At 40.7% G+C, this 27410-nt stretch overlaps 1 pseudogene; it reads left to right on the top strand.

Moving 5' to 3' along the window:
• The window catches only part of LOC140467978 (cAMP-dependent protein kinase catalytic subunit alpha-like), a 218086-nt pseudogene that overhangs the window by 179177 nt on the left and 11499 nt on the right, over positions 1-27410 (top strand).

Raw genomic sequence — 27410 nt, 5'->3', positions numbered from 1 at the left:
GAGGAACTTCTCACAGTGTTTTTTCTGGCTGACATTCTTCTATCTGATGCCATCATCAAAAGCTAATCAATCAGTTATTCACTCATCTATTAACTGTTTGTTATTAACATCTGTTAACACACAAACTTCCAATACACTGTAGGAACAAGACTGTCTTCCCAAGAACAATCCCTCAATGGAACAAACTGCTGAAGAAAGTATTCGCAGCCCCAACTGAAGACCTATTTTTAGATTGATTCCATTGAAAAGTTGAATTATCAGAACTATCATCTCAGCAGCCCATGCCCTGTTTAGCGACCCATATAAATGTTGGCTGACCCTGGACAGTAGTCTGTGATGCCAATGCAACTGAAACCAATGAAAGTGTAATTGAACTTCTCTCAGTTTATTGACCTTGAAGGATTTTAGAACAGTATCAGGTGCTTTATAAGTGAAAGCTGTTTCTTTAAGAAATTTAAATTTGAAAAGTTCATAAAGCACAAGTTTATAGTTGGGAGCATTTAAAGCATTTTATGTGTTTGTTTCAAGTCTTATGACTCCAGACGCTCAACATTGTGATTGACTCTTAATTGTTTTTTAGAAATGGCAAACTACTCATTTCAAGAGCAACTAAGAGATGGACAGCAAATGCTGGCAATGCCAGCAACACCTATATACCATGAAGGAATATTTTTTCAAAAGCCAGCATTGCTTCTGAATAACATATTCTAAAACCAGAGAACTCTGTGTGAGAGGCATCATATGTAGAACAGAATTGGAATGTTCAAAATAAACAGGCCAATTGGCCATTAGACTTCTGACCGCTCACTGACTTTCCTTCTCTTGCAGAACACAGCATGTCTGGATGACTTTGAGAGATCAAAAACACTGGGCACAGGGTCCTTTGGTAGAGTGATGTTGGTGAAGCACAAAGTTACAAATGAACACTATGCGATGAAGATATTGGACAAACACAAGGTGAAAGGACTTAATTTCTCTTGTTTTGCGCACTTACTTTAAAGAGAATCCAAGCACCACAGGCAGATTTTAGCTGCTCAAGGTGGTTTTGGGTGGTTTCAGACTGAATCGTCACAATGTTCGCTAGTTTGCATTATCGTACACACCTAAATATTCTTTTTTAAGATGTAAGTATTTGCTATAAATGCAATTTATATCCAGAATTCCATAAGTAAGCTGGGGAATCTACACTGAATCTATTGTTAATGTCAGACACCATTAAGGATTGGAGTACATGAACAGTCAGAACCATAAACTATCAATGTAGGACAATATTCTCAGTGTTCAGGTATTTAAAGATCCCATGAATCCTATAATTAGATCATGCCCTGCAACTCCATCCACAAGTATCATTATTATTGTGCAAGTACAATCTGTCCTTTTTCATTCGAACATCCCATTTAACTCAGTGCTGGCTGTCCATTGTCATCTTGTGTTGTCTATGTTTTAACCTGGACCTTGTAATTGAAACGTTAGGAGATTAAGGCCTTGATGGTGATGTATTAGTGGGGATTTCCTTTGCATGAAATCGGACAAGCAATGGTGAGGCTTTTCTTTCAGATTGAGGTATTCTCACCTAGAGTCACAGAGTTTTACAACACGGAAACAGATCCTTCAGCCTAACTCGTCTGTGTCAACCGGATACCCTAAACTTATCTACTCCCATTTGCCAACATTTGGCTCATATCCCTCTAAACCCTTCCTACTCATGTACTTATCCAGATGTCTTTTAACTGTTGTAAATGTACCTCCTCTGGCAGCTTGTTCCATTCACACACTACCCTCTGCATGAAAAACTTGCCCCTCAGGTCCCTTTCTCATCTTTCCCCCTCACCTTAAACTTATGCCGTCTAGTTTTGGATTCCCCTACCCCGGGAAAAAGACCTTGGCTATTCATCCTATCTATGCCCCTCATAATTTTATAAACCTTTATAAGGTCACCCCTCTGGCTTTGAAACTCCAGGGGAAAAAGCCTCAGTCTATTCAGCCTCTGATGTAACTTAAATCTTCCAATCTCAGCAGCATCCTTGTAACTCTTTTCTGAACCCACTACCGTGTAACAATATCTTTCCTACAGCATGGAGACCAGAATTGAATGCAGTACGATGGCTCAGTGGTTAGCACTGCTGCCTCACAGCACCAGTGACCCGGGTTTGATTCCAGCCTCAGGCAACTGTCCGTGTGGAGTTTGCGCGTTGTCCCCATGTCTGCGTGAGTTTCCTCCGGGTACTCCGATTTCCTCCCACAATCGCAAAGATGTGCAGGTCAGGTGAATTGGCCATGCTAAATTGCCCATAGTGTTAGGTGCATTAGTTAGGGGTAAATATAGGGTCTGGGTGGTTTACTCTTCAGAGGGTCGGTGTGGACTTGTTGGGCTGAAGGGCCTGTTTCCATACTGTAAGGAATCTAATCTGTTCTCAAAGTGGCCTTACCAGTGTCCTGTACAGCTGCAAAGTAACATCCCAACTCCTATACTCAGAGCACTGACTAATGGAGGCAAGCGTGCCAAAAACTCCTCCTTCATTTGTGACTCCACTTTCAAGGACTATGAACCTGCAACCCTAGGTGTCTTTGTTCACAACATTCCTCAGGGCCTTACCATTAACTGTATAAGTCCAGCCCTAATTTGCCTTCCCAAAATGCAATACCTCACATTTATTTAAATTAAACTTCATCTGCCACTCCTCGGCCTACTGGTCCATTGATCCAGGTCCAGTTGTACTCTGAGATGACCTTCACTGTCCATTACACCACCAATTTTAGTGTCATCTACAAACGTACTAACCATATCATTTGTACAAATGATGAAAAGCAGCAGACCCAGTGTAGAAACAAAAAACAGCAAATAAACATCATGTACCAGGAAGCAAGATATAGTTTGGATTAGAGACATAAAGGAATAAAACACAAAAAGTAAATTTTAAAAAAAATTTGAATCTGCAGCCTGAGTTTCCTTCTGAAGGACTCTACATTGGTAACATTGATTTTTCAGGGTCAGGGTGGTTGTTAAGCAATCATAGTTACTTACTGTACAGTTTTAAAATTCACTGACTGATAAACGCACTATCCTTAATTTTTTTCAATGATCTTCAGAGGCAGAACTGATGGATAAGGATGGATAACTCTGAGGCAGTGTTCCCCATTTCAGTGATTTTAATGCTGAATTGTATCAACAAGGACTGCACCAATGCTGCACTCTGTGATGGACCAGGGTATTTGACAGCAATATGTGAACTTCTGTGTTTAACGGAGCATGCATGAATGCCAGATGTTGCCGCTAGATTTACCCTGTCAGCTGATAGCCTGAATATTATTCCTGCCATTGCATCCAAGAACCAAGCCAACAATAAGTTCTATTCACCCTCTAGTACGCATTACATATACTTAAAGGCATGCACATGTAAATGAACATGTATATGTAAACACACTACATGTATCCACACATGAATACTATTCAACCAAGAATCAGACTGGAGCACAGTAACGTGTTTTGTAATATTAGTTGAAGGATAATTATTGGCCAGGACACATGGAATAACTCAACTGCTTCTCGTCAAAATAGTGTTGGTGGAACTTCTAGGTTCAAAGTTTCATCTAAAAGATGGCACCTCTGAGAGTGCAGCTTGCCACAGAGCACTGGAATGGCAGCCTTGATTTTTGTGGCCATGTCTTGGACTGGGACTTGAACTCACATTCTTCTGACTCTAAGGGGGGGGGGGGGCATGCAACTCACTGAGCCACAGGTGATACATCTCTTCAAATTATGCAACACCCAACTGCACCCTGCATGTTTGCACCCAGCCACTCGCTCACAGCCCAGCAGACTGGCACAACAACAGATTTTGTTTTCATAGTATCACAGAATGGTTACAACACAGTAACTTCTCATAACTTTACTGGCTCAATGCAAGAACAACTTACCTAGTTGCACTCCCCTGCATTTTCCCCTTACTTATTTCTCTTCAGATAATTATCCAATTCTCTTTTGAAAACCTCGATTGAAGCTGCCTGCACCTTCCTCTGAGGCAGTGCATTCCAGACCCTAACCACTTGCTGTTTTTAAAAGAAGGATTTGCCCTCCACTCTCTTTCTAAGTTGCATTGACCACAATGGGAAGCAGTAAAGTAGTTTCTTCAATAATGGAAACCCCTCTCTGAGGAAGGAAAACGTGTATCAGACAGCAGGATGTTATTGACTATGTAATTGAAGTGCTTGACTTTATAAATATTGAGACAACCAAGGTTTGGTGTGACTAGAGTTTGGTCCTTAATAGAAGCAGCATAAATTAAGATCTTACAACAAGCCACGTGAATTTGTTGGGTCAAGTACAGTCACATATATAAGACTTTGGCCATTTGAGCTCCCAACCTCCCACAACGCCAGCAACCACTTGACTGATGAATAAAGAGGTGTAATAGATTGATAAGAGGAACATGTTTTCTTTCATGAACTTGATACATCAGTCTTGATATGTTAAAAAAAAAGGCAAAAGTGAGGACTGCAGCTGCTGGAAACCAGAGTTTAGATCAGAGTGGTGCTGGAAAAGCACAGCAGGTCAGACAGCATCCGAGGAGCAGGAAAATCGACGTTTTGGGCAAAAACCCTTCATTCCTGATGAAGGCCTTTTGCACTAAACATTGATTTTCCTGCTCCTCAGATGCTGCCTGACCTGCTGTACTTTTCCAGCACCACTCTGATCTAAACTATGTAAAAAAGCAGTTGTGTTTTCAGCTGATTTAGTACTTGTCTTTCCTACCCAGGTGGTCAAGCTGAAACAGATCGAGCACACACTGAATGAGAAAAAGATTCTACAGGCTGTCAGGTTCCCTTTTCTGGTGCGGCTAGTATTCTCGTTCAAGGTGAGTGTTCAGTGCCACTTGAGCTCACATTCCTAGTTCTCACTTGTGTTGGGAAACTTGAAACGTGTGGCGTGGGAGATAATTTCCTGTGATAAACAGAGCAGCAACTTGTCTATTTCCTTCTGTAACTCCTGGTCATTATTAGAAATAAAAATACAATATCATTTTCCATGATGTTCAATAAGATTACGGTGAGTACAAGGGTAACCGCTGAGGCTGATGTTCTGCTGCAAATAGGACAAAGTCAGAAGTCACACAACAGAAGTTCAACAGGTTTATTTGAAATCACACAAGCTTTCTGAGCGCAGCCCCTTCTTCAGGCACAGTGGAATAGGACAGAACACTGCAAGGATTGTTGGCTCAGCGTGTTCTCTGTTTCTGACGTGTTTTTGAAGTAGGCTATATGTTTTCTTTTATTTGGATCTGCCAAATGCAGTGATGCTGATCAAGTTTCTTCCAGAACTCAAAATTGATATCAGAACCCTTAAGCTAAGGTTTTTAGTGTTCTTACATCCCCTCCTCTGAATGCTATGAGAGTGCATCCTAGATACAAACTCTCCATAGAAGTGTCACTTTGACAAGCAAGTCCCAAGCATTCTATTCATATTACCAGTTCTACTTGGATGTATTTGTCTTAGTACTGTGTGGTGCGTGTCACACCAGCTCTGGTGAGGACGACTCACTGAATGGTTAGCTCAGTTGACTGAATGGCTGGTTTGTGATGCAGAGTAAAGCCAATGGTGTGGTTTAAATTTTCATACTGATTGAGGTTACTATGAGTTTTCTGAACCTCACTCCTAGCCTGAGACGTGGTGACCCTCCTGTTAAACCAGCTGTATGTCTGTGGCGACTTTGCCTTCACTTTACTGTCAATCAACTCTGGTGTTCTGTCTGACCCTTAAAGGAACCCGCATTTCTACTACTACTTTTAAGAAGAAGAAAATAAATGTTTCCACCTTAAAAAAAAATTTCCTACCATTACATATACTGTTTTCCGCTGATATCCTTCTTCTAGAATATTCAACAGTTTTTCTTCAGAGGCATTCTTCTAAGCAAAACAATTTAATAATTGATGACTAGTATCCACACCCCTGAGCTTAGAGATTCCTTTCCTCTCCTTTAAGCTAATTTTATCTGTGCTAAGTCTTTTCTCATATCTTTGTAGAATGTACATTATCCCACAAAAGACATATAATATTGTTTTCATATTATTGTTGTTTGCAACTTTTACATATAGCATTTCTTCCAGGATCTTCAACAACAGAACAGCATGTCAACAGCATAAATGAAAGCCAGAGTTTCAGTAGCTAGTGTGCTCTTCACCACTCTTTTTATTTCTTTGCTAAGTGACAACCTTTCTGTTTTCTCCCTGAGGATTATCACCAAACCTACTGTTCATTATTAAAAATGATTAATAAATATATTAAAGTACTATTTTCAGGATGGCCCAAAGCTGAGAAATTCAGCATGCAAATTTCATTTAAAATTTTATTTGTTCTCAAAATATTCTCTACCTTTGGATTTTTCACAGCCAGACTAAGTTCCAGCACATCAAAACGTGTAATTGATTTGGTCTGTGTGCCCAACCAATTAAGTTGTCTGTTGAGACTCCTCATTTGTCCAATCTTATCCTTGATAGCAGCCTCATCTTTCTGTCCAGATCTGATAAGATAGAATACAATAGGTTTGACATTGATGTGGAATTAAATTTGATCTGTCTTGCTTGATTCACATTTCAAGGCGCTAGGAATTTATCTGAAAATTTTGAATTCCTTTCTAATTTGAGTGATAACATTTTCTTCAAAGTAATTGGTGCCTACCCCAGAAAAAGTCACTGTCATGCGTCATAAAGGTGCCTGAACATTTTCCATTAGTATGCCCAAGAGAACATCTCCAAGTCCATCTTCAATTTTTGCTGAAATATACCAGAAACAATCTTTTAACCCACAAATACTCTGCAATTTCCAGAGTTTTCAGAGAGTATTGTGGGAGATAAAAGAGATGGGGGAAGTCATCGTGCAGGCTTTCTCTTCAGCGTCAGCTTGGGTAGAAGTCAGAAACAGGAACAGAGCAGTCTCTTTGGAGTTTTCCACAGGCCCCCAGATGCAACAGAGAGACAGAAGAGCAGATTGGGAGGCAGATTTTGGAAAGGTGCAGAGTAACAGGGTTGTTGTCATGGCTGACTTTAACTTTCCTAATATTGATTGGTACCTCCATAGTTCAAATTGTTTGGATGGAGCAGTTTTTATCAGGTGTGTCCAGGCAGGATTTCTGACTTAATATGTCGGTGGGCCAACTAGAGGGGAGGCCATATCGGATTTGTTGCTTGGCAACGAACAGGCCAGGTGTGAGATCTCTCGGTGGGAGAGCATTTCGGTGATAGTAATCACGACTCCCTGGACTTTTACTATAGTCATGGGGGTAGATAGTAGCAGATGGCGTGGGAAAGTGTTTGTTGTGGGAGGGGGAATTACAATGCTATTTGGCAGGAACTGGGATGCCGAATTGGGAACAGATGTTCCAGGGAAATGCAGTTTGTGGAGGTTGTTTAGGAAGCACTTGCTGATAGTGCTGGACAGGTTTGTCCCACTGAGGCAAGGAAGGGATGGTAGGTTGAAGGAACCTTGGGTGACAAGGGATGTGGAACATCTAGTCAAGAGGAAGAAGAAAGTTTAGTTCAGGTTGAGGAGGCAAGGATCACACAGGGATCTAGAGGGTTACAAGATAGCCAGGAAGGAACTGAAGAATGGACTTAGGACAGCTAGGAGGGGGCATGAAAAAAGCTTTGGTGGGTAGAATTAAGGAAAATCCAAAGGCATTCTACATCTATGTGAGGAACAGCAGGATGACCAGAGTGAAGGTAGGGCTGATCAGGGATAGTGGAGGGAACTTGTACCTAGAATCAGAGGAGTTAGGAGAGGTCCTTAATGAATACTTTGCTTCAGTATTCACCACTGACATGGACCTTGATATTTGTGAAGACAGTGTGAAACAGACTGATATGTTCGAATAGGTGTTTGTTAAGAAGGAGGACGAGATGAAAATTTTGAAAAACATAAAGATATGTAGGTTCCCTTGGTCAGACAGGAAATACCCAAGGTGAGGGAAGAGATTGCTGTGCCTTTGGCAATGATCTTTGCGTCCTCACTGTCTACTGGAGCAGTGCCAGATGATTGGAGGGTGGCAAATGTTAATCCCTTGTTCAAGAAAGGGAATAGGGATAATCTTGGGAATTGCAGTCCACTTAGTCTTACGTTTGTTGTTGGAAAATTATGGAGAGGATTCTGAGAGACAGAATTTATGATTATTTGGAAAACCATTGTTTGATTAGAGATAGTCAGCATGGCTTTATGAGGGGCAGGTCATGCATCACAAACCTTATTGAATTCTCTGAGGATGTGACAAAACAAATTAATGAAAGTAGAGCAGTGGATGTGGTGTACGTGGATTTTAGTAAGGTGCTTGATAAGGTTCCCCATGGGACGCTCATTCAGAACATAAGAAGGCTCGGGATACAGGGAAATTTGGCTGTCTGGATACAGAATTGATTGCCCCATCAAAGACAAAGGATGGTGGTAGATGGAAAGTATTCAGCTTGGAGCTCAGTGACCAGTGGTGTTCTGCAGGGATCTGTTCTGGTACTTCTGCCCTTCATGATTTTTATAAACGGCTTTGATGAGGAAGTGGAAGGGTGGGTTAGTAAGTTCGTCGATGACATGAAGGTTGGTGCAGTTGTGGATAGTGTGAAGGGCTGTTGTTGGTTGCAATGGGACATTGACAGGATGCAGAATTGGGCTGAGAAGTTGCAGATGGAGTTCAATCTGGAAAAGTGTGAAGTGATTCATTTTGGAAAGTAAAATTTGAATATAGAGTTCAAGCCCGGATCTATGGCAGTGTGGAGGAACAGAGGAATCTTGGGGTCCATGTCCATAGATCTTCAAAGTTGCCGCCCAAGTTGATAGGGTTGTTAGGCGTATGGGGTGTTGGCTTTCATTAGCAGGGGGATTGAGTTTAAGTGCCGCAAGGTTATGCTGCAGTTCTATAGAGCCCTGGTTAGACCACACTTGGAATATTGCGTTCACTTCTGGTCACCTCATTATAGGAAGGATATAGAAGCTTTAGAGAGGGTGCACAGGAGACTTACCAGGATGCTGCCTGAAGTGGAGGGCTGTCTTATGAAGAAAGGTTGAGGGAGCTGGGGCTTTTCTCATTGGAGCAAAGAAGAATGGGAGGTGACTCAATAGAGGTCTACAAGATGATGAGAGGCATAGATAGAGCAAAAAGTCAAAGACTTTTCCCCAGGGCAGAAATGGCTATCGCAAGGCTTAATTTTAAGGTGATTGAAGGAAGGAAAAGGGGAGATGTCAAAAGTAGGTTCTTTTCACAAAGTTGTGGATGTGTAGAATGCACTGCCAACGGTGATAGGTGAGTCAGTTACATTAGGGACATTGAAGTGATTCTTGGATACACACATTAATGATAGTAAAATGTGAACATGTAGGTTCGTTTGATCTTAGATTAGGATAAAAGGTTGGCCCGACATTAAGGGCCAAAGGACCTGCACTGTGCTGTACTGTTCTATGTTCTGTCTATTTCTGGTCCTTCCATTGGGACTGTAAGAATACTTCCTCTCCAGCAGATATTTATAGAGTTACAGTTTCAAGAAAAGGTTGTTGAAATGGCTAAAAGGATGTTCAAAGTTATTTTGCCAGACATGGCAAAATCTACCATAATCTTTCTTTCCCTGAAATATATTCCTCAAAGGCCCTAGCTGCCAACCTATCCTTGGCCTTGTAGATCCCATCAGGTCGAACCTTTTCCATACAGATCCACCTGTGTGACAAAACAGGTGGATCTTCACCATCAACTTTTGAATATATTATTAATTCTTTACTGTGCTATAACTTTTGCTTTACCCTCTTGCTTTATCATCCTATTTTCCCCAACTTTGTCCGTTATTATGCATTTGTCCTTATCGTTTATCATCATGGATATGCTAAACTTAATCACCATGTCTACAGAATGTAAAAGATAGATATTCTAATCTCTGTCCCACTTATCTTAAGATAAATGTCTAGCAATTTGTTAAAATTCCCAGGCTAAAAGAGCACTTGCAACTCGGTTAATGGTATCTTCTGATAGTTAATACAGACATCACATCGCAATGTCATCTGCTTTCCTGATCTTCCATCTGAAGAGATTTGAGATTAATCTTCTGCGACCACATTTAACAGACTGATGTTCACATGTTAAGTTAACAACAAAAGACTTTGAGATTTACAAGAATTTCATGACAAATCTATAGTTTAACCCAAACACAATAGGCATCTTACTTTGTTTACTCTTTCAGGAGAGAGGTTTTCTGTTCAGCCTGTTCAGAGATGTTATTACACTCAGTTGAGATTTGAACGCAGGTCTCCTGGCTCTGAAATAGAAAGCCCTATTCTCAAGATAGGATAGCTTAGGAATTTAACAAATTGCTAGAAATTTACCTTAAGATAAGTGGGACGTATATCGGAATATCTATTACATTTCGTAGACATGGGTCATCGTGTTTAACATACCCATGATAGGATAGACAGGGAGGAACTGTATCCCTTGATGTGTGTTCAATGACCAGTCAGCATAGAGTTAAATTAAGAGGTGGGATGTTTAGAGGAGATGTGAGGAAAAACATTTACACAGAGAGGTTGGTGGGAATCTGGAACTCCCTGCCTGTAAGGGTGGTAGAGGCAGAAACCCTCAACATTTAAGAAGTATTTGGATGCGCGCTTGAGATGCCAAGGCATACAAGACTGTGAGCAAAGTGATGGGATTAGAATTAGGTGGCTGTTTTTGACTGGCACAGACTGGATGGGCCAGAAGGCCTTTCTCTGTAATGTAGATCTGTATGACTTTGTTGGGGATGTAGGCATCACTGGTATCTGCATGTGTTGCCCCTGCCTACTCGTCCTTGAGACCATTTCAGACGGCACTTAAGAGTAAGTGACATTACTGTGGGTCTGGAATCACGTGTAGGCCAAACCAGGTAAGGAGGGCAGATTTTCTCTCTCTACATTAGTGAATCAGATAGGTTTCTATAAAAAAACTTCAATGATAGCTGGCATGGCTGCCATTGCCAAGACTGGCTTAAATTACAGATTTATTAATTGAGTTCAAAATCCACTACAGTGTGGAAGCAGGCCCTTAGGCCACACTGACCCTCTGAGGAGTGACCCGCCCAGATCCATTCCCCACCCTATATTTACCCCTGACTAATGCACCTAACCTACACATCCCTGAACACTGTGGGCAATTTGGCATGGCCAGTTCACCTAGCCTTCACGTCATTGGACTGTGGGAGGAAGCCGGAGCACCAGGTGGAGGCCCACGCAGATGCGGGGAGAGTGTGCAGGCTCCGCACGGACAGTCGCCTAAGGCTGGAGTTGAGCTCGGGTCCCTGGCTCTGTGAGGCAGCAGTGCTAACCACCAAGCCACTATTGCCTTGATTCAAGCTCTCAAATAAGCATTAGCCTGGCTCTCTGGATGGTGATGCACCTCCAGTACAGCAACATTAGCGTGACGTCACTGGATAGGAGACGTCTCTGGATAGGAGACGTTCAAACATGCTGCAACATACCTTGGGAACAGGTGGGATTTGAACCTGCATGTCCTGGTTCAGAATGGCCTATTTCTATGATGTAAATTTGATGTAACTCTGTGTCTGTTGACCACAGTATTCATGAAAAAATCTTCAGAAACCCAAAGAAATTGTCATATCATTTCACCTCAATTTTTGCATGACTTTAGAACATAGAGCACTACAGCACAGCACAGGAACTGGTCCTTCGGCCCACCATGTCTGTGCCAACCATGATTCCATTCTAACTAATCCATCTGGCTGCACATGGTCTGAATTCCTGTATTTCCTGCCTGATCAAGCGTCTGTCTAAATGCCTCTTAAACATTACTAATGTATCTGCTTCTCTCACCTCTCCTGGTAGCACATTCAAAGCACCTACCACCCTCTGTGTTAAAAAAAACTTGCCTCACACTTCTGTTACTGGCCTCACGCATCTGATTTTGATTAAAGCTTATTGAGGATAATGCAGGCATATAAAGTTGAAGTTAAAATCTGATCAGCCGTGATCTTGTTGAATGGTAGAGTAGGCCTGAATCTGTTTGATGTACAAAGAGCAGTGACCGAGTTATAATTTCAAACCACCACTGTTTCCTGACTGTCTCCTGCACTGATTAATGGGAATAGTGCTGCTAATGTGTCAAGTCTACCACAAGGGGCGAGCAGTTAAACTGCTTCAATGATGTTGACAATAAAATACCAAATCATGGATTTGGTTTCTCTGAATAATTGCTCTGCTGTCGTCCTTGCATTTAATCTCTGGCTCGAAAGCCTGGGGGCATTCGATAAGTGTTACATGCCTCTGTTATAGGGGCATTACATTGGTAAAGTTTCATCCTCCTGCACTTCACATAGATACCTATTGCAATTAACTAGTTGCAAGTAGTGCCTTCTCAGCTCTCTGCACTGGAAATGGTAATGAGCACCAAATGGAGAAAGTGAGGGCTACAGATGCTGGAGATCAGAGCTGAAAATGTCTTGCTGGAAAAGCGCAGCAGGTCAGGCAGCATCCAAGGAGCAGGAGATTTTTTCTTCGAGGAGAAAGTGAGGGCTGCGGATGCTGAAGAAGGGCTCGTGCCCGAAACGTCGATTCTCCTGCTCCTTGGATGCTGCCTGACCTGCTGCGCTTTTCCAGCAACACATTTTCAGCAATGAGCACCAAATGCCCAATAACAAACGATCGGTCATTCTCCTCTATCTCTGAGCTGATTGAATTCTCATCCTCAGCACCTTCTGTCTCGATCTCAGTCACCTCTTTCTGAAAATCCCACCCTTTTAGTTCTCCTTTAACCCCAACCCTGCTCTGAGCATCAGGGAGAAGGGAACACAATGGACAGGTGATTGTTAGGCCATGGCTCATTGTCTGGGAATGGAAGTAAATTACTTTAGATTCTGGAGATCTGAAATCCTAAGAGAAAGTGCTGGAAAATCTCAGCGGGTCTGGCAGCCCCTGTGGAGAGAGAAACAGTGTTAACATTTTGAGTTTGGGACGATGATTCTTCAGAACTGAGGGGTGACGTTATAGAGGTTAATAAAATCGTAAGTATGGATAGGGTGAATGGCAGGAGTCCTTTCCCTGAGGTGGAGGATTTCAAGTCTGTGGGGTATATTTTTATGGAGAGAGGAGCAAGATTTAAAAAGGGTGAGGGGAAATTCTTTTTACAGAGAGTGCTTCGTGTGGAGTACAGTGAGCTTCCAGAGGAAGTGGTGGATGCGGGTACAGTATCAAAATTTGAAAAATGTATAGATGATTAAGAAATATTTGGAGGGATATGGACCAAGATCAGGCAGGTGGGACTAGTTTAGTTTGGGCACATTGTCTGCTTGAACTGGTTAGACCGAAGGGTCTGTTTCCTTGCTGCATGACTCTATAAACCCGTTTCCTTGTCCAGAAATCAAATCACCACTGGGCTAGTACCAAGCCTTCTCTGTTATAGATATTTTCTAATAAGCCAGTTCGGAGATGTTATTGTAAACCATTGGAGCAGGTGGGACCTGAACCCAGGCCTCCTAACTCCGTTAGGATCACCATCACCACAAGACCCTAAGAGCCCAGCACCCTAATACAAAGTCCAATGAGCATCAGCTCTGGATATGTTGTGGTTGGCCCTTAAAGGAATCTGCATTTCTAACACTGACAACATTATCCTATCAGATAATGGATGACAAAAGATGACGTACGTGTAAGTTGGATTATTGTGAAGGAATATTATTGTGACCTTACTCTCTCGTCCTGACAAATCTTGGACAAGTCTAGATGGCTGGAGATGAATGTAGATGCTGAGGGTGGCGAGGACATTGTTCCCTTTCTTGTCAAATTTTACATGTTCCACAACACCACTACTGATCATCTTCAAGACCAATGGGCTTCAGCTTAGGCTCAGCCACCTAGTCCACTAGAATCTGTCTTTGGACACCAGGATCAACAATTCATTAAATCAACCAGGGTAGAAGAGCTGTTGTACCCTATCTATTGAAATGCTTTACTGGGGTGTGGCTGCTGTTGTATGTTAATAACTACACGGAGTTGCAAATGAGAACTCAGCGAAGGTGGGGATCAATTTAGGATGGGCCACACCAAAGAGTGCAGTGAGCTCATCTGTGAGAGGTGCTGCCTATTCCTCTCTAATTGATATTCAAACAAAACCAAAGTCGTAAATGCTGCCATAGACTTGATGGTGATTTGTTAATTATGGAGAAAAGCCTGGAAAAGAAGCTGCTTCATTCTATATGGAAGATGTCTCCTGTTGGCTTCGACAAGAGGTGCTGCTGTAAGCTTCAACTGCAAAGAGAAGAGTCCTAACTTGTAATTTTATCAATATGCTAAAACAATGATGTTACTGCTACTATGGAATTCCTCCTCCACTATTTACAATTTTGAAATCCTGTTCTGGTATAATGTGATGTCAAGGAATGAGCTCTTGTTTAAATGGACAAGTTATATGGTCATAGTATAGGTTTTTTCCTGAAGTGAATGACAGAACTGACACTTAGTCTTTTGTGTCTGTGCACATCTCTCTCTCTCTTTGTCTCTTTCTCTCACTTACATGTTCCATGCCTGTCTTTCCTTCTTTCTTAATCCACTGCAGAATCAGTCCACTGCATTTCCCCAGACCCTCACTTCAGTATCTACTCAAGCTTAGACCATTTTCTTAAATGCCCTGAAACCCTTTAGGCATTCCTAAGAATCTATTCTTGACCTGTTGTTGGTTTGCAGTTACTTGGAGCATCTTTGCCCTGTGGGATCATGCTGTGGACCCTTAGTTCTGGGTGCATTGGCACAGCCTTATCATAAGTGGTTTTGTAATCTGTGAAGCTTCCAAGACAGAAGAGTTCAGATAGCGATCTTAAAGTTGTTAAAACTAAGAAAGATTTGGGAAAATAGAATCGAGAGGGACATGCCAGGGAAATGGCAAAAAAAAAACAAAGTGGTCTCAACTGTCCAAAGGAAAGAAACTGGAAAGTGTCAGCTGCATAATGATCTTTTAAAATCTGCAATACAACTAATGTTTCTCTAGGATCGAGTCTCTGTAATGGATACATTGCAGAATAGCTTGAAATTTTGCTTTGATGCACATGTTAAGATCTTTGTTATGGTCTATCAAGACAGGTTACGTTCTGGGATCTGACTCATCTAGAATTACTATCAGCTGCTATCATAACAGGGTGGTATCATCGAGAACATGAAAGAATTGTGGGTGATTTGATCAAAGCTATTGTTATCCCAACTGATGGTAAAACTGAAACATTTTGATCCCAAAGTGATTTATGGCTTAATAGACCATAATTTTATTTATTTTCTTTTTTAGTTTATCACGGAGGTCAATCACTGAACATCTTCACAAAATGCAACGAATGTACTTATAACATAAAGTACATTGCACAAAAAAAAATGCATTACATTGTGTTATATAAGAACTATTGAAACAAATAGTCATTTGGTAGTACAGAATGAGTATTCACATATTTTAATTTTTTCATTTTGTGCTCCTAAGGATAATTCACAAGAATTAACAAAGCAAAGGGAAAGCAAATTAATGCCTTATGAGAGAAGAGTACTGATTTGCAAGTGGATTCTGATTGGTCCATGTGTTGTCATGGAGAATGTCCCAGTTAATGGTGACAGACAGTTATTTGCCAGGCTTTGTTGAAATCCTAAACAAGATAAGTTGACCCTAATTGGTCAAAGCTTTACTCTCAGAAGGAAACCGGAGAGTGACTGTTAGCTTTTTTCTTGTGTTGAAACAGACGTAATGTATGTACATGGTCGTTGCATTCAGAAAGAACAGAAATGTTTGCAGCTTCCAGTGCTCACACATGCACCATAGGGAGAGCACAATGAGCAATCCTGAACTGGTTGTCAGCATAATTCTCTTTGCACTCAGGATTATGTAGCAAATGCCATCTAATTGCAGAATTGCATCTAATGTTAGACACTGTGGTGGGAGTTTTCCAAGCATAGACTGGATAGATATGGTACATTGCTTTTTGTGAACAGCCAAAGGGGTGTATTATTTGATAACATCTGCTAGTCTTTGGAACATATGGTCTAATATCACACCAATACTGAAATTTATATGCCACCTTATTCATTTGTGTGATAGGCAGAACCTGTTTGCTTGATGGGAAGCATTTTGTTAGTGGCAACCTTTTGCTCAAACTTCTCAGATATCTTGCACTTCCAGGGCAATCTAAGGTTTACTGGGCACTTACCAGGACCAAATGTGCTAGCCATTGGCCTGGTCATATTTTGTGTGAAAAGTTATCTGATCAGGCTAGTTATTATCCTGCAGGGTGGCTACAACATCGAGCTTTCATCGTGAACAAGTGGCTCGGTGCCTATTTCAAAGATTGCCATTAAGGCCAATCTTGGACCACATGGAACTGTAAGAATCCCAACATGTGTTTTGACCAGGAAAGTAGGTCTGTGGTAGACAGTAGTAGAGTATCCCCAAGGTGATTTCTCATCAAGGAAAGAGAGCTCATTTGGCTGCCACATTTCAAGGATAAATTTGAATACAGGATGGAGCCCATTAAGAATGTCTTCATTTGTCATACATCTAGCTACAGATTCAAGTACAGCAGACATATCATCTATGTATCGAGATGTGGTAGGTTAGATGTTATTTCATTTAAGACATGTTTCTCATGGAACCCAATAAAGTGGTGTCCCTTTACATCCTGTCTCGTGTATGATTGGTTCTGCACAACATGAGCTGCTCAAATGAAGAGCTAGATTCCTGCAATCAATTTTAAGAAGGTTTCCACACCTTTTTAAGGTTTCCTTTCGCATTTGCAAAGACCACACAGGGTTTGCATAACAATGTAAGTGTCCATGTGCTCATTTGACATTGCTAGTTTTTTCACTAGAGTACCACTCAAGGAAAACCGTAGATATCTGCATTGTATCTATATAAAAGACCTGCCACCATTGTACGAATCAGTATTCATTGAACTTATGAACTCAGCAATTCATGCACTTGGGTTCAGTTTTAGTAACATGCTGAGTGCCCAAATACATGGTGTTGCCAGGGGGTTCCCTATAGGCCCAGCTCCACATTTGAGTCATCAAAATTCATCCATTTTAATCCAGCAATAATTTTTCATAGAATCAAACTTCAGTGAGGAGTCGCCCATGTCTCCACAATAAAGCTTCTTGCTCAGCTGGAATGCCTGTATTCCAATTCCATTTGACAAACATCTGGGCATTTACTCAATGCTATCTTCTTCTCTCTCGAAGACACTGAAAACAAACTGCTAACTTAGTTCGCTATTACTGCTTAACATAGAGTCATAGAGATGTATAGCACAGAAACAGACCCTTCGGTCCAACTCATCCATGCCGACCAGATATATCAACCCAATCTAGTCCTGCCTGCCAGCACCTGGCCCATATCCCTCCAAACCCTTCCTATTCATATACCCATTTTAAATGTTGCAATTGTACTAGCCTCCACCTTCCTTTAGCAGCTCATTCCATACACGTACTCTGAGTGAAAAAGTTGCCTCTTAGGTCTCTTTTAAAAAGGTCTCTTTTAAATCTTTCCCCTCTCACCCTAAACAGCCCCAGCCTATTCAACCTCTCCCTATAGCTCAAATCCTCCAACCCTGGCAATATCCTTGTAAATCTTTTCTGAACCCTTTTGAGTTTCACAACACCTTTTTGAGACCAGAATTGCACACAATATTGCAAAAGTGGCCTAACCAATGTCCTGTAGATTAGATTAGATTAGATTAGATCCCCTACAGTGTGGAAGCAGGCTCTTCTGCCCAACAAGTCCACACCGACCCTGTGAAGAGTAACCCAATGCCCCTCTGACTGTAGAGCCGCAACATGACCTCCTAACTCCTGTACTCAATACTCTGACCAATAAAGGAAAGCATACCAAACACCTTCTTCACTATCCTATCTACATGGGTTGTCCAGATGCATGTCTAGTAACAGCCTTGTAAGATGTTTCCTCTTTGACACCTGCTTCTGAAGATTTCTTCCCACTAATTTCAAACTCTGTCTCTTGCTCTTTCTCTCTGTCATAAAATTCAACTCATAAAACACCTTAGCAATAATTTTGTAGATAACTCATGTAGTTGAAGTGACATCGCTTCCTATAAATGTTGTTTGAACCTGATCACAATGTTTTTCAGACTTTTTTTAAACTATATTTGTGGGCGGCACGGTGGCACAGTGGTTAGCACTGCTGCCTCACAGCGCCAGAGACCCGGGTTCAATTCCCGCCTCAGGTGACTGACTGTGTGGAGTTTGCATGTTCTCTGCGTGGGTTTCCTCCAGGTGCTCCGGTTTCCTCCCATAGTCCAAAGATGTGCAGGTTAGGTGAATTGGCCATGCTAAATTGCCCGTAGTGTTAGGTAAGGGGTAAATGTAGGGGTCTGGGTGGGTTGTGCTTTGGCGGGTCGGTGTGGACTTGTTGGCCCGAAGGGCCTGTTTCCATACTGTAATGTAATCTAATCTAATCAGTAATCTAATCTATCCTTAAAATAGTACAAAGTATTAGAAACTTGGATTTTTTTTCCACAAATGGTGAATGATACTGGATTAGTTGGTGATTGTAATTCTGAGAATGCTTAAAACAAAATCAAAGGTATGGGGCAAAGTCTGTTCGGTCACAGATCAGTCATGATCTCGTTGAGTGGTAGAACAGGTTGTCCTTATTCTGTTCCTAAATTCTGATTTTAATTGAATGAAAAGATAGAGTGGTGTTGGCAGAGGAATGTTCCCAAGGAAAATCTGTACTTTTGGGAATACTTTATGTGTAAGGAATACTTTATTGCTTGTCTGCCAAATCATCAGTGGATCTGATCTAAGCAATGTCATGCATAACGTCAAATAAGGGGGAATATCATGCAAAGTTTGGATTTGAAAAAGAGTAAGTTTCAAATTAAAGATTAATTTCAATGCGTTAATGGTTGGGAAGTGAACAAGAGGGCATTGAAATAGGTGAAGAATTTTGGTGATCCTATAATCTAAGTTCATTACATGAAGCTCAGAACAGCAGAAACGTTTCTTTTGTTGTTATTCTTTTTTTAAAAAAAATTCATTCTTGGAGTGAGGACATTGCTGACAAGGACAGCATTTGTTTCCCATCTCTAGTTAATCTTTGAGGAAATGGTAATGGGTCACCTTCTTGAACCGCTGCAGTTTCTGTGTTGAATGACGTTAAGCAGAGAGTTCTGAACTTTGACCAACCAAATGTGAAGAAACAATCGTGCAAGTTAGTATTAGAAATAGTTACGTTGCATTCAGAGCCTACAATAAATCCTGTAGATACAGGATCAAATATACAGTTTGTTCTCTGCATTATATATGTAAGGGAAAGAACCAGGATAAATACTGAACGAGACAATAAAAAGAAAAAAGAAAGGTGCAATAATTATAGAGCAGTGTAAAGAGCAGAGCAGGGGAAGGACCTTCTGAAGTGTATTCAAGGGGCCCTTTCTGAATTAGTCTCTTTCCAACTCAATGAGGGAGGAGACATCATTGAGTCTAGGGAATGAGGTGGGTTCAGTAGATCAAGTGTCAGGAGATGAATATTTAGGGAACAGTGATCATAGTATCATGAGATTTTGGTTAGTTGTGGGAAAGGCAAAAGGAGAAATTTAGGTAAAACTACTTAATTGGAGAAGACCTAACTTGGGAAGAGAATAGTTCACTTGTAGAAGTCCTAGTAGAAGAGGAAGTAGTTGTGATAATGGGTGAGTTAACAACTAATAAAGGCAGTATTAGATACATAGTGGCTGTAATTAGAGTTAATATGCCTCCAGGACTGAATGGAATGTATCCAAAGGTATAAAGGAAAATAAGTTGGAAATTGGAGAGACACAGGCCATAATCATCCATTTCTCCATAGATTCAGGAGTAGTACCAGAGGACTGGAGGATGACAAGTGCTACATCCTTGTTTTAAAAGGGTATAGTGATAAACCTAGCAATAACAGGCATGTCAGTTTAAACGCAGTAGTAGGCAAGCTTTTGGGAAAAATGATTCCAAACAAATTTAACAATTTGGGCATGTATGGGTTAAATAAGGAAAGCCAACACTGATGTGTGTTTAACTAATCTGATTGCAATTTTGTTGAAGTAACCAGGGGAATTGATGATAGTAATGAAATTGATATGTATGTGGATGTCCAAAAGGCATTTGATAACTGTAGCTTAACCAGCTTGCCAGCAAAATTGAACTAATGGAGTGAAAGGCACAGTGATAGTATGAATAAGAAATTGACTGAGCAACAGGAGACAGAAAGAAGCACTGAACACGATACCTTTGAACTGGAAGAAGACCTACAGTGAGACCCCCCAGGGTTGTTTGTTGAAACAGTGCTTTTCTTGATATATATTAATTGTCAACAATTGGGTGTACATGACACATTGATAAAATTTGCAGATGATACAAAATGTGGACGTATTGAAAACTATGAAGACTGAGATAGTAGATTTCAAGAGGGCATAGGGAAATATTTAAAGAGGGCAGAACCCAAAAAAAGGATTGGGTGAACACATGGCAAATGAAATTTAACGCAGGGAAGTACAAAGTGATATGTTGGTAAAAGGATTGAAGAGAACCAATATTTTATAAAAGTATAAGTCTAAAGTGGTGCAAGACCAGAGAAATATGATGGAAAATATACACAAATTGTTGAAGGTGGTTCGGGCAAGTGAAGAAATCCTACATTTAGAATCATAATTAGAGCACTGAGTATGAAAGCAACAAGTTATAATAGAGTCAGAGAGCCATACAGCACAGAAACAGACGGTCCAACTCTTCCATGCTGATCAGATATCCTAAATAAATCTAGGCCCTGTTACCAGCATTTGATCCATATCCCTCTAAACCCTTCCTCTTCATATACCCATCCAGGTGCCTTTTAAATGTTGTAATTCCATCAGCCTCCACTGCTTCCTCTGGCAGCTCAGTCCGTACATGCACCATCCTCTGCGTGAACAGACTTACCCTTATATCCCTTTTAAATCTTTTCTAGCTCACCTTAAATCTAAGTCCTCTAGTCTCAGTTTATCCAGCCTCTCTCTAATGCTCAAACTCTCCAACTCTGGTAACATCCATGTAGATCTTTTCTGAATGCTGTCAAGTTTCACAACATGCTTCCTGTTGCAGGGAGACCAGAATTACACACAGTATTCCAAAAGTGGCCTAACCAATAATGTGTAGAGCTGCAAAATGACCTCACAACTCCTATACTCAATGGACTGAACAGTAAAGGAAAGCATACCAAATGCTGTCTTCACTTCTTCAAAAAACTAAATCAACTAAATCAAGACACAATTTCCCACGCACAAAGCCATGTTGACTATCCCTAATTGATCTTTGCCTTTCCAAATCCATGTGAATCCTGTCCCTCATGGCACCGGCAATAATCCAGATATTACTACCCTCAAGGGTCTCCTTTTTAAATTCCTGCCTAACATCCTATATTCTCTCTTCAAAATCTTGTCCTTTTCTCTTCCTATGTCATTAGTTTCAATGTGTACAACAAACTCCTGCTGGCCCCTGTCCCCTTTGAGAATATTCTGTGCTCTTTCTGAAATATTTGTGATCCTGACAGCAGCGAGGGTAACACGCTATTCTGATGTTTCGCTGTCGGCCGCAACAATATCTGTCTGGGCCTCTGACTGGAGAGTCCCCTGTCACAATAGATCACCTAGAACCTGACATACTCATCATTACATTCGAGCCAGTTTTTGCTCGAGAAAGCTGGCTGTCAGTGCTACGTTCCCCTGAGAGTCTATCACTCCTCATGTTTTCCAAAACAGCTTACTTGTTCGAGATTTGGATAACCGCAGGAGACTCCTGCACTACCTTCCTTCCTCCCCTACTTTTCCTGGAGATAACCCATTGACCAAACTGTATCTGTGGTTTCTCCCTTCCTGCAATTGCCATCCATCACACCCTCCAGCTCCTGTAAATTCCTCATGACCTCTATCTGCTGCTCCAACCAATTTGTGCAATCTGGTAGGATTCGCAACCAAACACACTTGCTGCACACATAATCATCAGTAACATTGAAACTCTCCCTAACCTCCCACATCCAGTAGGAAGAGCACATCACTCTACTAAAGACCATCTTTGCACCTTAACAACCTACACACGCAGAAAATTGCCCAGTCATTCACCAAAAAAACACTGCTCCTGGCTAACTTCGTACCTATGTTTTTACATTTTTAAAGTTTAATCAAGAGACAGCCCTCAATGAAAACATATAATCAAAATCAAGCCCACTCTACTCACTATTGTAGAGTTACAAATAAAACAGTAGAGCCATACTGTATGAACTATCCACTTAGCTGCCCCCCCCCCACCCCCACTGCTGTGAGCTCCCACAATACACATTTCTCCAATTGACTGTGAATTTTCTTAGATGAACTCAAATGTCTAGAGACACTTAAATAAACAGCAGAGGCAGTCAGCTGTGCAGGTTTACTGATCATTTGAACCATTTCCCATGTGGTCATTGCCTTTGTCCCTCTTCTTCCTTTTCAAAGTGCCGTTGTTTTGATCTTTTTTTTCCCAAAGTTCCAAAACAATACACCAGATTATAAAACAGTAATTACTGCTTCCAGAATTCATGGGAATCAGCTCCAACACTGAAAATATCTCTAAAAAAGGAGCAGTTCTTACAGCCACGTTTCTTTTTCCCAGTCCTCCATCCATGAACCTCTCCCAGACACTGGTTCGCCTTCAGTTGAAGTACTATATTCACCTCTGGGCACTGCACTTTAGGAAGGAGGAGAAAACTTTAGAGACGGTGCAGAAAATAGTTATGAAAATGGTTCAGTGGATGAGGGACTTCAATTAAGTGGATAGATCGTAGATAGATTGGCGTTGTCCTCCAAAATGAAAGTTGAGAGAAAATTTCAAAAAATGTTCAGAATTATGAAGCACTGAAACAGAGGCCTTTTTTTTACCTTCTCATGTGTTGTGCAATTCTGAAGCTAAATTGAATACCAGGTAGAATGTGAAAAATAAATATAAAGGCATAGTGCAGGGTGTGTAACCGGCTGAGGCTATCAGTGTCATTGCAAATCCGAGACTTTAAAGAAAGTAATTCTTAAAAGGGAATTGTTCTCTTTGAATACAATTGATGTCCTGAAGTCATCTGCTTGTGTACAGTTGATATGAGTATTTCAGGTGCTATGTATTGAGTGCACATAATTCCAATCTGACCAGAGTTAATTCGACTGCAAATTTGATATCTATTAATGTTTTTTTTCCCAGGGAAGGCAAAATTCGCTTTCTGTGAACTGTATCACTTAGCCATAAGACACTTTCGATTTATGGTTGGGAAACCAGTAAGGCAGCTTTGAAACAGTCAAAACAAACAGTATTTAATTTTTCTAAAATGCAGTCACAGCTTAACTAGTCATGGGATTATAGTTACAGTTTAGTATCACTCTCCATTTAGCCTTAGTAGGATTGAGAAGGATTCCAATATGCCACTTTGTTTTATTTTATTAATACAACAACAGCCTGTATTTATTGGAGGCTTTGATGTTGCAAGTTACAAGGCACTTTGGAGTAGCATGATCAGGCATTTTTTTATATTCATTGGTGGGATGAGGGTGTCACTGGCTAGACTAGCATTTATTGCCCATCCCTAATTGCTCAGAGTGTAGTTAAGAGTCATCCACATTGCTGAGGTCAGGAGTCACATGTAGGCCAGACCATGTAAGAATGGCAGTTTCCTTCCCTAACCAAATGGGTTTTTTCGACAGTTGACAATGGATTCATGGTCATCATCAGAATCTTAATTTCAAATATTATTTGAATTCAAATTCCACCTCCTGCCATGGCAGGATTTAAACCTGAATCCCCAGAACACTCTCTGGGTTGGGTCTCTGGATTAACAGCCCAGCTATGGATATGGGAGCTTTCATCTGCAATTTGGACAGGTTTAGACATATCCAGTCTGAGATTTGGCCAGTTTTGAATCGATAAAATAGAATACAAAAAAGCCCAGTAGATCTAAACAATTGCAGGTTAGTGTCCTAGACCTTTAATAAAATGTAGGTGAGACAGTTTGTTTAATTTTGTTTATTTGTGGTTGATTATATTAAAAGTGAGAAAAATGGCTCTTGAAATTGCTAAAGTGGTTCTGGGGTTTGAAGATGATTCCCAAATTTATCAGTTTAGAAAGAAAAGAAAAAAAAAATACTCTTAGAATTAGCAAAGAGTTTAGAATTGGGTTTAACGAAGGACAAAATTAAAGCTGAAATTGTAAGAGAATTACTCAAACACTTAGAGAAACAGGCAAGTGCAGTAGAGTTGGAAAAACTTAAGTTACAATTGAGGAAAAAGAATTTAAAAGATAAACAGAGAGAGAGAGAAGGTTCTTAGCTGAGCGAAGAGAGAAAGAGAGAGAAAGTTCTTAGCTGAGCAAAAAGGGAGGATTTGAACTGTGAATTTGCGACTTAGTCAGCAAAGTCAAGTTAACAGCATGGAGATTAAAAGAGAAGGTACTGATATATACAAATATGTCAAATCTCTGCTACATTTTGATGAGAAAGATGTTATTTCATTTGAAAAATTGGCTAGGCAGATGAAATATGTGCCAAGGAAGAACTGATGTTTTTGGCAAAGATGCAAATATAGATCTAGAGTTAAAGTTACAGAGATTCAACCAGGCAGCCAAAAATCTTCAAGGAAAAGATATGCAATTGTAATAACAATGAATGAACATACATGACAGAGATGGAGAACTGCCAAGGACACCAACAAATATAGACGACTAGCTGAAGAGCTCTCTGAAAGGTACCTGTCTGGAAGAAGTTTGTGCAGCAAAACTTCAAAACCAACCTAGAGAAAAATCTACAGAGGAAAAGCTACAAAGCTGACTGGTTTTAAAACATGAGGTTTTTTTTGTAAATCTTAATTGGGATTTTTATTGGACCAGTATTATAGAGTGAGAGGTAAAAGATAGGTTTAAGAGAAAGGAGTTGTAAATAGCTGTTGTTTTAATGTTAAATTTTAAATACTGACCTCTGGGATAGTTCTTTGCCTCTTGAAATGTAACAGATTATGGTACAGGGTGAGCTTCTCTGTTTAAGTCAGCAGAGGGGTTTACCTTAGTGAGTTTTGAGAAGATTTGTAGCTCAGGTTTAGGTTTTGGATCTAGGTTTGCTTGCTGAGCTGCAAGGTTTACCCCATGTCATAACAGTGTCGTGACATACCACTATGCTGTCACCTCCCCAACACTGAGCCAAAGGCGGGGCAGAGTAACTTAAAAGACTGCTCAAAGAGACAAATTCTTTTGATTTAATGCACAAGACACAATACTTGTTTAGTGTGTCAACATATATCAACAAGTATGCGTTACTGCCATACTCAATGATCAGTTTGGCAGCCAATCTAGTGTATTCACTCTTGCCACTTCCAATGAAGTAGAAGAGGTGATATTCTGTTAGATCCACATACCCATGGGCTAAAAGTCAGTCTTAAAGATTTTAAAGATCAGATTTAATAGCAGTTGCAAAGATGTCTCTTTTATTAAAACTGTAAGAAAGATTATTGTTTAAGGTTATCAGCTAGGTATGCTGAAAGTACAGGTCATAGAGACATGGAGATGTACAGCACAGAAACAGACCCTTTGGTCCAACTCAATCATGCTGACCAGATATCCTAAATTAATGTAGTCCCATTTGCCAGCATATAGCCCATATTCATCTAAACCCTTCCTATTCATATACCCATCCAGATGCCTCTTAAATGTTGTAATTGTACCAGCCTCCACCACTTCCTCTGACAGTTCATTCCGCACCACCCTCTTCATGAAAAAGTTGCCCTTTAGGTCCCATTTAAATGTTTCCCCTTTCACCTTAAGCCTAGGCCCACTAGTTATTGTGGACTGAAATGGGTAAAGGGCTGGCAGTTTTAAAAAAGGATTGTGGAAGTCCAACTGGAACTGGCATGATTGGAATGTATACAAAGTGTAATTCTGCTGGCTGCTTGTGAAGGAGCGACCAGTTGTTGATCACAAAAGCTTTCTGCCTACCAGCAACAACATAACTGGCTCACAGGTAGCTGCACACTGTTGGTTGTGAATGAGATAGGCAGAAACATTTGGACCTCTGGAAGGGAAGGTGATTTCCTTTTCTCTGCAGTTTTAAAAATAAAGTACTAAAAGCCTGAAGGAAGCCAATTTATTTTCTCTCACCAGTTGTTGTAAGCTGAGGCTTTCAACCAATAAGTCAGAGACTTCATCTTCTGCAAGGAGGTGGAAAGCACTTGAAGAGCGACAGAGTGAGAGATCAACAAACAGCAAATTCTGACAAGCAAAAGGAGCATTTCAGCTAACCCTGTGGACTACCTTTTACAGATTTTCCTTCTGCCCATAACACCAATGTTTTCTGTTTATCATTAGTGGTAAACAATACAATTCCTCCACTGTTTTTGTGCTTACATTCTCTTCTTTCTTTCCAGGATAACACTAATTTGTATATGGTGATGGAATATATTCAAGGTGGAGAAATGTTTTCACATTTAAGGAGAAGCGGAAGGTTCAGGTTAGTCTCTTAAAGCTGTAAGAAGTAATGCAACTGATCAACAACTATTCAGGACAAAGGATTCTGATTGAATATTGCATTAAGCCTCACTGTTAAACACACCATGGCTGCACAAAGTGTAGGAGAAATGGCCAAACCCTTAGCTGGAAGACAGTAACAATTTGTGTTAATTATGTTATTCTGTCTTTGTTTTGCCCCATAGGAGAGTTGTTATACATGTTAGTCCATGAAAAGTCACATTTGACATCTCAGTTTGAAACAAGAGTTGGAACTAATACAGAGCCAGAGCTACAATGTCTCCTTACTGGTGTATTAGCAGGGGCAAGGCAGGATGCTGTTTTATTCTTTCTTAAGACGAGGGCATCGCTGGTAAATAGCCCATCGCCGGTTAACCTTCAGTGCGTGCTAGTGAACCAATTTCTTGAACTGCTTAAGTCCATGTGGTGTAGGGACATCCACAATGCCACTGCAAAGGAAGTTCACGTCCTTGACCCAGAAATAGTGAAGGAATTGGAGAAGTAGTTCAAAGTGAGGATGGTGTGCAGATTGGAGGGGAACTTGTAAGTAGTCCTGATCCAATGCATCTATTGCCCTAGTCCTTTGAGATAGTTGTGGTTGTGGGATTGGAAGATGTTGTTAAAGGAACCTTGGTGAATTGCTGCAGTGAATCTTGGACGTTGTGCACCCTGCTGTTTTTGTCAATCAGTGTGGAGGGACTGAGTGTTTACGTTGGAGGTTGGGATAGTGTATAAATGAGCCCCTTTGACCTGGGTGATGTTAAACTTGACTATTGTTGGAGCCACTTCCATCTACACTCCCAAATTGTGTCTTGTGGATAGATATTCTCCGTCCTGTTTTTATAGCTTTAATATTGATACAGCTTGTCCAGTTAATTTTCTGTT

Source organism: Chiloscyllium punctatum, chromosome 46, assembly GCF_047496795.1.
Source record: "Chiloscyllium punctatum isolate Juve2018m chromosome 46, sChiPun1.3, whole genome shotgun sequence".
In the NCBI taxonomy this organism is placed as follows: Eukaryota; Metazoa; Chordata; class Chondrichthyes; order Orectolobiformes; family Hemiscylliidae; genus Chiloscyllium; species Chiloscyllium punctatum.
The sequence above is the reverse complement of the archived record's forward strand: the minus strand, read 5'-3'. Positions and strand labels throughout refer to the sequence as shown.